Below are 10,273 nucleotides of genomic sequence, written 5' to 3' on the forward strand. Positions count from 1 at the left end.
ATGAAGATACTTGGACAGTTTGCAAAGATTTTGATCTAATTTCCTCATTTGGTCACCAAAGTGAATGCTTTAAAGCTTGGGGAGTTTAGCAAAGACATTGCTAAGGTCTTGTGATGCTTGGTTGCAGCTCATTTCATGTATTTGGAGCTCATTGAAGTGATTTATCAGAGGTGTGCAGGTTTGCAGAAAGTCTGTCCAGAAACAGAGCATTTTTAATCAAGGCATTAATCCTTGTCTATATCAAATTGGTCTAATTCCTCTGGTACAAGTAGAGTCCTATGAGTTGCTAAACTTTTGAATCAAAAAGTTTTGGATTTGGAGAAGATTTGAAGGAGATAGAGAAATTTTAGTGAGAGGTGGTACCTGACAGATGCAGAAAACTTCAAACCAGAGGTTACAAAAATTGGTGGTTCTCATTCCCCTTGAAGAATTGGATCAAACCCTTCTAGGATATGTTGGAGAAATGTGTTGGGAAGCCATTGCAAGTTGGATCATTGCATTTGAACAAGATTTGAAGGATTTAGAGCAAGATCTTTGACTGGTTCTCCGGCGAGAAAAAAACCAGAAAATTTTTTGTGAAGGAGTTTCATTTGATTTCAACTTTGATCGAGTGTACATTGTTGGTGAATCATTGTGGGATGTTAATGCACACAATTTTCAAGCATTTGATGTAATTTGGAGAGATTTGGAGCATTACAGGTACTTCGTACATTGTAATCGAAAGGGTACATCTACTCTATTTTTTTTGCAACAATGGGAGATGGTCCGATACAGATTGTTGGAGAGAAGCTTGACCGCACTAACTTTCAAGTATGGAAGTTTCGAATGAAGAGTTTTTTGAAAGGCAAAGGGTTATGGAGTCTCGTCTCGGAGGAAGACCCGGAGCCATACCTACCTCCTCAACCAAATAATGCTCAGATGTTGGCTCACAAGCAATGGGTAGAGCGGTCTTCGAAAGTGTTGCATTATTTTTCCATATGTGTAACAGATGCCTTGCTTATTCACATCCATGATGCAGATACACCGAAAGAAGCATGGGGTATATTGTGCCGAATGTATGAGACAGACACTGGTGCAAGGAAGATACAACTAAAGCAACAGATTCACAGTGTAACACGAAGGAATAGGAGTATACATGAGTATGTTCAGGAAATCAAGGGTTATGCTGATTCCTTGTCATCAATCCATGCCCCGATGGATGATGATGATTTGGTTGCTCTCACATTGCGTGGTTTAGGCAAAGAGTACAAATCTTTTGACGCTTCCATCTCAGTAAGGTTGGGAGGAATGCCAGACTTTAATGAGCTTGTGTCATTGCTCATTGTGGAAGAATTGAAGCTTGGCCTTGGTGGTATGAGTGTTACAGGTGGTGCATCCTCGTCAAGCAATGATGAGCATGCAAGGAATCAGGCTTTTTACTCATCTAGAGGCTTTCGAGGCAGGGGGAGATTTACCCCTCGAGGCCGTGGAGGACGTGGTTGGAATGACAGGTCTACTCAACCACAATCAAATCAGAATTTTCAGAATTCACAGTCATCATTTGGATCACGTGGAGGTCGTGGATTTCAATCCCATAGGGGGAGATTTGGAACAGGTGCTCGTGGTAGAGGACGATGGCAAGGTCCTCAACAAAATTTGAATGGGATTGAATGTTACTATTGTGGCAAACTTCGACATTTGGCAAAAGATTGTTACAAAAAGCAGAATGATGTGAGGAATGGAAGACCACAACATGGAAATTATGCATCTACCAGTAACAATGATGGGAGTTCGAATCATCTTTTTGCAATGAAGCATGTTATGGGGACAATGGATTCTCAGAATGCTGGAGATGAGTCATGGTATATGGATTCAGGTGCCTCAAACCACATGACATGTCATGGTGAGTGGTTTGAGAAGATGCAACCATTGGATACAAATGGTTATGTGGTCACAGGAGATGATACTCAGCATCTTATAACACATGTTGGCAGTGTGCCTTTGAGGATGCATGATGGAAATGTGAAGAATATGTCAGAAGTGTTATATGTACCATCCATCACAAAGAGTTTGGCATCAGTAGGACAAATGGTTGAGCAGAGACTACAAGTCAGATTCAATGAGAAAGGCTGTTTTGTGGAAGATTTTAAGCATGGCTGTAGATTGATTGCCAAGGGCAAGAAGGAAGGAAGGTTGTTCAAATTGGATGCAGGCATACCAGAATTGAGCTCAGCCATGTTTTCAAAGAGCAATGGGATTGTGCAGGACATTGACATGTGGCACAAGAGGATTGGACATGTCAATATACAGAGATTAAAGAACATGCAAACAAGAGGCATTGTCAGTGGATTGCCTCGATTTAAATATGATGGACATATGCATGTTTGTGAAGCCTGTCAGTTTGGAAAGCAGGCAAGGTTGAGGTTTCCTAGAGAAGGAAACATGAGTAATAGACCACTTGAGATAGTGCACAGTGATGTATGGGGCCCAGCACAAAACCCATCTATCAAAGGAAGTCTATACTATGTGACATTTATAGATGACTTCAGCAGGATGACATGGATATATTTTTTGAGAGAGAAGAGTGAAGTGCTGGAAAAATTCATGGATTTCAAAGCTCTTGTAGAAAAACAGTATGGCTGTTGGATTAAGTGTCTGAGAATAGATGGAGGTGGTGAATACACCTCAAAAGCTTTTGAGCATTTCTTGCGGAAGCATGGGATAAGGAGACAGTTGACATGCAGGTATACACCTCAGCAGAATGGTGTGGCTGAGAGAAAGAATCGAGTCATATGTGAAGTGGCAAGGGCAATGCTCAATGAAAAGAGCATGCCAGATTACTATTGGGTAGAAGCATGTGCTACTGTAGTGTATATCCTGAACAAAACACCTACAGCAGCCATTCATGGAAACACGCCAGAGATGCGGCTTACAGGTTACACGCCAGACATTGGACATCTTAAAGTCTTTGGATGTGTAGCTTATGTTCATGTGCCTGATGAAAGAAGACGGAAGTTGGATCCTAAGGCAGAGAAATGTGTATTTGTTGGATATGCACAGGATCGAAAGGCTTACAAATGTTATAACCCTTAAACTAGACAAGTAGTCATCTCACGTGATGTGGTGTTTGATGAGCTTGCTAGTTGGTACAAAGCAAGAGATGAGGGAGTCATTGACACACTTGAGGCTAATGTACCTCTGAACTTGCCATCACAAGCAAGTTCTAGCTCTACTACTATGTCTGGGCCAGCAGCAAAAGCTGAGAGTAGTAGCAGTGTACGTCCATGGTCAGGACGATTGAGGCATGAGAGTGTGAGCACTGGGAGTAGTGCTATGGATAAAGGCAAGAAGAAAGTCGAAGGAATTGGAATCACAGGCTATGAGTCCTCTAGCTCAGAGAGTTTGGATGAGGAGCTCGGGATACCTGTTGTACGCACACCTGGTGCTAGGCAGGACAGATATGTGCCACCACATGCTAGAGTTACAGGTGTATAGAGTGACCCGCATGCATTGCGGAGATCCCAGAGAGTCAGATATCCAGTGGAAAGATTGACATATAGAGATTTTGCTATGCACTATGCATACATGACATCTATGGTAAAGCATGTGGAACCTACATGCTATACAGAGGCTATTGGCGAGCATGTATGGCAGAAAGCCATGGATGAAGAGATGGATGCTTTGGACGAAAATGATACATGGGAATTGGCTGAGTTACCTCAAGGAAAGAATGCAATTGGCTGCAAATGGGTGTATAAGGTAAAGTGCAAGTCAGATGGCAGCCTAGAGAGACATAAGGCAAGGCTGGTCGCTAAAGGGTATGCACAAACTTATGGTCTTGATTATGATGAAACTTTCAATCCAGTGGCTAAGATGGCTACAGTGAGGTCTATCATTGCACTAGCAGCACAAAAAGGTTGGGCTTTATATCAAATGGATGTAAAAAATGCTTTCTTGAATGGTGAACTACAAGAAGAGGTGTACATGGAACAGCCAGAAGGTTATGTACATCCAAAATATCCTACTTTCGTTTGCAGGTTAAAGAAAGCACTCTATGGTTTGAAGCAAGCACCTCGTGCTTGGAGTGACAAGATCAGCAGATATCTTGTCAGTATTGGATTTGTGGTTGGAAATGCAGACTCTTCACTTTATGTGAAGAAGACACATGATGGTATCGTGATGATAGTCATTTATGTTGATGATCTGATTATCACAGGTGATTGTGGGAAAGGCATTGATGAGGTTAAGACCTCTTTATGCAAAGAGTTTGATATGAAAGACCTTGGTGATTTGAGGTTCTTTCTTGGCATTGAGGTGATTAGAACAGGCAAGGGTATATGGTTGGTGCAAAGGCAATATGCACTTGACATGCTGGCAAAGTATGGTATGACAGCATGCAAACCAATGTTGACACCATTAGAGCAAAACATGAAGCTTAGGGCTGATTTGGGTTATGAGCTTGATGATATCACCATGTACAGGCAAATGGTTGGTAGCCTTATCTACATGACCATTACGAGGCCAGATCTCAGTTATCCAGTTGGTTTGGTGAGTCAGTTTATGCAGAGTCCTCGTAAACCTCACTTGGATGCTGTGAGACGTATTTTGAGATACGTCAAAACTACCGTGCATTATGGTCTTTTCTATGAGGCAGGAAAAGACATGCATGTCTATGGATATACAGATGCAGATTGGGTCGGTAGTGTATATGACAGGAGATCTACCAGTGGCTATGTTTTCAGCCTTGGTAGTGGAGCTGTGAGTTGGAGCAGTAAAAAGCAACCTACAGTTGCTTTATCTACCACAGAGGCAGAGTATCGTGGAGTAGCCATAGCTGCATGTGAGGCTATGTGGTTGAAAAAGTTGCTAGATGATGTCAGGATACAGAGTGATATGAGAGTTGTCATTCATTGTGACAACATGAGTAGTATTCAGCTTGCTAGCAACCCAGTTTATCATGCCAGGACCAAACATATTGAGGTCCACTATCATTTCATCAGAGAGAAGGTGCTAGATGGGCATGTTGATTTGACATATGTGCAGACAGATGAGCAGGTTGCAGATATCTTTACCAAAGCACTTGGTAAAGATAAGTTCGAGTATTTCCGTACTAGATTGGGAGTCCTAGAGATGGACATGTTGAGCTTAAGGGGGAGTGTTGAAATGTCAAGCTCGTATACAGCTGGAGGATAGCACATGGGTGCTGACAGAGTGACAGTATGGTAGATAGATATCGTGTGGTGTGTTTATGACCGCGTCCAGCTGGTCATGTGTGGTGTGGACATTACATTAGGTTTACTTTGTAGTGTGGACATAACACTATGTTGTGTTCCCTTTTGTGTGTGTGAGAGAGATGGTGACTATGGCTTCTCTCCTTCTTTATGATTGATGGTTATGGATTAGGGTTTGCTTCTCTTGTGTGTGCTGTCTCCTGCTTCTGTTTTTTATCAGGACTTTCATTATATCTTGGGGAATTCCGATGAAGGAATGCGGTTATAACTACTTGTAACTGATGCGGGCTTTTAATCAGCCGTACTACTATGTTTTGGATATGATGAATTAAGGAGTTCCGTCTGTGCTCTGCAATGGCATTCGGACTCATTTCTGTCATCCACATGTGTATTCTAATTTCAGTCTTACTTCTATGAATCTGAATTAGGTTTAGTAAAAGTCTGATTTGAGTCACGAATATACACTGGCGATCCTGTGGGTTTCTACTTTGAAAAGGGTAGATTAGGAACAAACCTAGAGTTTTTCGAGGATAAGAGTATTTTTCTATATGGATGGGTTGCTATATGATTTTCGCAACTGGGTAACAGATGAGGAGGAAGTAGATGCTTATGCAGAAATATTCTTCAATCAGAATTTCTCTGACCTTCCTAGAGATATTATCTCCATCATCAGGAAGAAGGTCTAGATTCATGAGGTTCGGGATTTGATAGGGAGAAGGAGAATTATATCTAGGAATTTGATAGGTAGAAGGAGAATCATGTCTAGGGGTTTGTAGTATGTTCTGAATGCTCATTATGAGTATTTATTTTTATCAAGGTATTCGTGATGCATGGAATGCATGAGTGAAGAAAGCAGAAGGGCTTCTAGGGTTTATTTCACAAGATCACGGTCCAGAGGTGGACAGCAAGAAAATGATTCAGAGGATAATGATTCCAGTGAGTTAGGAGGACGGTCCGCTAAGAACACCAGAGGACTGGGCAAGGGGTGTTGCTTAATTGGTGGGTGTTGCTACGGTACGACCATTGATTTCAAGAAAGCTGTTATAGTTTGATCCTCTTTTGTTAAAAAGAAAACCTAAACCTAGGGTAGTTCCAATAGCACTCGGAATGGCACATCGAGGGGCAATTGCTGATCTCAAAGTCAAGTTTGAAAAGTTCAAGGGGCCGAAAAAGAAGGACCCCGATTGTCATGTTGCTGAATTTGAAGCAGCTTGGCAGGCTAGCGGATTGGCTGGAGTTTATGGTGATGCTGACAAGATGCTTCAGTTGGAGGCTACTTTTGGAGGAAAAGCTATTGACTGGTTTAGCCATTTTGCCCCAAATCACTTTGCAACATACAATGATTTTTGAAGGGAGCATTTTGGCTAGGTTCAGAAAGGAAAAGACACGGAATGATGTGTTGCGCAAGATAAAGAGAATTGAACAGAAGAAGATGTTGGTGCAAGATTATGCTTAGAAATTCACTCAGTTAGTTAATAGATTGGAGGTGGCAGAAAGACCAATCCCAGAAATGTTAGCTGGATACTTTTTGAAGGGTTTGAGGAAAACCATAAGATCTGCAGTAGCCAGTGTGGATGTGGCTGCAGGAATGGATGATCTAGTAGAGACAGCTGCTAGAGTGGAGAAGAGATATGGTACATTGAAGGATGACTCTGACAGTGATTCAGAGTCCAAGTCGGATTCTGATTCGGATAATTAAGATTTAGATAGCTCTGATGATGAAAAGAGCAAATCAAAGAAAAAGAAATCTAAAAAGAAGCATAAAAAGGCAAAGAGGAAGAAAGACAAGAAGAGAAAAAAAGAGGAGGAAAAGAGCAAGACAAAGAGGAAGAAGCAAGACAAAGGGACTCAGGAATTGAATAAGTTAGTATCCCAAAAGATAAAAGAAATGGGGATTTTATCATCTGATAAACCTCACTGTCATATTTGTGAGAGGGATGGTCATCTAACATCAAACTGTTGGTATAATCCACGGTATAGAGGTCCAGTTCCAGATCGGATTCAGAAGCAAAGACAGGAGACTCAGGCAGCAGTGGTGCAAGTTGCCCCAGAAGTTCAACAGAGAGGAAATCAAAATTGGTATCCTCCAACTCAGGATTACAGAAATCAATGGAGACCTCCAAACAGACAATGGAATAGAGGAAGAGGAAGAGTTCCTTGGCGGAATGAATGGAGGAATAATTGGAATGAGTATGATAATCAAAATCAGGCTCCACATCCACAACCTAGACAGGAAGAGAATCCTGCTCCACAGGTTAACCTTGTGTTAACGAAAATTCAGACGGTGCTGAATCCACCATCGGATATCCCAGAGAGTGAAAGAAGGAAGTGTTTACAAGAGAAATCAGTGTCAGCAATGCAAATGGCATGTGACTGTTCCAATTGTGTAGAGAAAGATGATAATGTTGATGTGATGGCAGTAATGAGATCTCAAAAGTTGAAGTCTCCATTGGATTGGGAGGAACAAAAGGATGTCCGAGAGCAGTCATCGGAATAGTTGAGGAAGATACAAAAGAAGAAACAAGTAGCTTGGGAAGATGAAAAGAAGAAGGATGAGGTTGGTTCAGTTTCACTCTTTGAAGAATTATTGCATACTCCTTTAAATATCACTTTGGATCAATTGCTCAACATAGTCCCAATATTTAAAGACAAAGTGATAACTGCAAGGAAGAGGCCAGAAGCATTCGAAGTAGAAGTATGCAATATGTCACCTGGAGATGTGGATTGGAGAGTTCCTACCACCATAAATTTGAAGTTTCAAGGAAAGGACTTTACTAAGGTTTTATTAGATGGAGGTTCCGGGGTGAACATCTTACCTGAAGGGGAGTTTCTGAAATTGAAGCACATGGAGTTGCAACCAGCTCCTTTCCAAGTGCGAATGGTGGATCATCAGAGGAAGGTCCAGCCTATTGGGATGTTACGACACCAAGAGGTACTGATTTTTGGTTTGTCATTCCAAGTAAATTTTGTGGTCTTAAAATTGGAAGACACACGAGGAGCTTACCCACTGCTATTGGGGAGACCTTGGTTCCATACAGCAAAACTTAAGTAAGATTGGGAGAAGGATGAAATTGCTCTTAAGAAAGGCTCCAGAACAATGAAGGTTGGCATGACTGATAAAGCAGTTTTAGCAAAGGAAATCAAGCCTCTATATGCTCAAGCAATCAACTTGGTTTCGGAAGTCACAGATGACGAGGAAGAGGATTATCTTAAAGCAAATCTGACAATAGTGCCTGTTTTTTGAAGTGGATGTCATTGACATTATGGATAGGTACTGGTTCATAGGGAAATCTAATCTTCAGTGTGCTCAAGTGGAGTTGGAGGCCCCAAGAGGGTCCGATCTGAAGGAAATCTCAAGGAAGGAAACAACTTCTCAGATTTTGGATGTTCAGAGCAAGGACTCCGAAAAGGACGCTGGAGAAGCTACTATCAACAAGCAGGCAGAGGCATTGTATGAACATACTCTGGGAAAGAGTTCTAGAGTAAAAGAAGATGAATTGCAAGATTTAGATCTGGGTACAGTGGGCAATCCAAGGATTGTCAAGGTTAGTGTGCACCTGGATTCCGATTTTAAGGAGCAGTTGAAGAAGTTGCTGCAGGAATTTATTGATGTGTTTGCTTGGGACTACACTGATATGAAAGGGATGGATCCACAGATTTATCACAGCATCAGATTAATCTTAAAGAGGATGCGGTACCAGTGGTGCAACAACATTAAACACTATATTGGGGAATATGGGAATTTCCCACAAGTTTGGGACACATGGTCAAAACTTTGGATCTTCCATAACTTGAACATCACTACTCCAAATTCAGCGCACTATAGCTCACTAGATCTCATTTTTCAAGCGCTTTCCAATGATAGGTCACATGATAGGATTTTGAGAAACTTATAGGCATGTTAATTGGGTTCCACTTTTCTAGTATTCAAAAATGGGAATTGGGAGATTCCCAAATTCACTAATATGGTGTTATTACCGCATGAATCCGAATTATGCCCGACAAGTGAAGGAGGAATTAGATAAGCTCCTAAAAGCAAGGTTTATTAAGCCAGTGGATCAGGCAACATGGCTTTCCCCCATTGTAGTAGTTCCGAAAAAATCAGGAAAGCTGAGGGTTTGTGTGGATTATAGGAAGCTGAATGCAGCTACAATAATTGATCCATTTTCCCTACCATTTGTAGACACATTGCTTGATGATGTTACTGGCCATGAAATGTATAGTTTTCTGGACGGATTCTCAAGGTATAACCAGATTAGCATGGCTGAACAAGACATGGAGAAAACTCCATTTATAACAGAGTGGGGAGCATTTGTGTAAACAGTGATGAGTTTTGGGTTAAAGGATGGCCCCCCGTCTTTCTCAAAAGCAGCATTCAAAACTTTTGAGCCATATCTTACAGATTTCATGAGGATTTTCATGGATGATTTCTCAGTGTTTGGGAAACAGTCATTACATTTAGAGCATTTGAGGAAATGTTTGCAAAGATGCAGGTTGTTTAGAATGTCCCTGAATCCATTCAAATGCGCAATAGCAGTCCGCAGAGGAAAGCTGTTAGGACATATTATCTCAGCAGAAGGAATGCTGGTGGATTCTGACAAGATCTGAGCAGTTCAAGAAGCTCAACCTCCACAGAATCTGAAAGAGTTACTGAAGTTCTTGGGTTAGATTAAATGGCATTGTAGATACTTGCGCTATCTGGTGGATATTTGTGCCCCATTGTCTCATCTCACAAAAAAAGACATTCCATATGTTTGGGGAGAGGCACAGAAAAATGCATTTGAAATTCTAAAGAAAATATTGGTGGTAGCACCAATATTGCAGCCACCAGATTGGTTTGTACCTTTTCATGTGTTTGTAGATGCATCGGATGTTGCAATCAGAGTTGTTTTAATGTAAGAAAAGCAGAAAGGGTGGTACCGGCCTATCTATTATGCAAGTAAAATGTTGACACTAGCTGAGAAGAATTATACAGTGACTGAGAGAGAAGCTTTGGGCATGGTCTATGCATTAAGGAAGTTCAGACACTATTTATTGAGCAACAAAGTGGTTTTCCATGTTGA

This window comes from Cibotium barometz, chromosome 28 (genome assembly GCF_041138505.1).
Source record: "Cibotium barometz isolate CiBa-2024 chromosome 28, ASM4113850v1, whole genome shotgun sequence".
Taxonomy (NCBI): domain Eukaryota; kingdom Viridiplantae; phylum Streptophyta; class Polypodiopsida; order Cyatheales; family Cibotiaceae; genus Cibotium; species Cibotium barometz.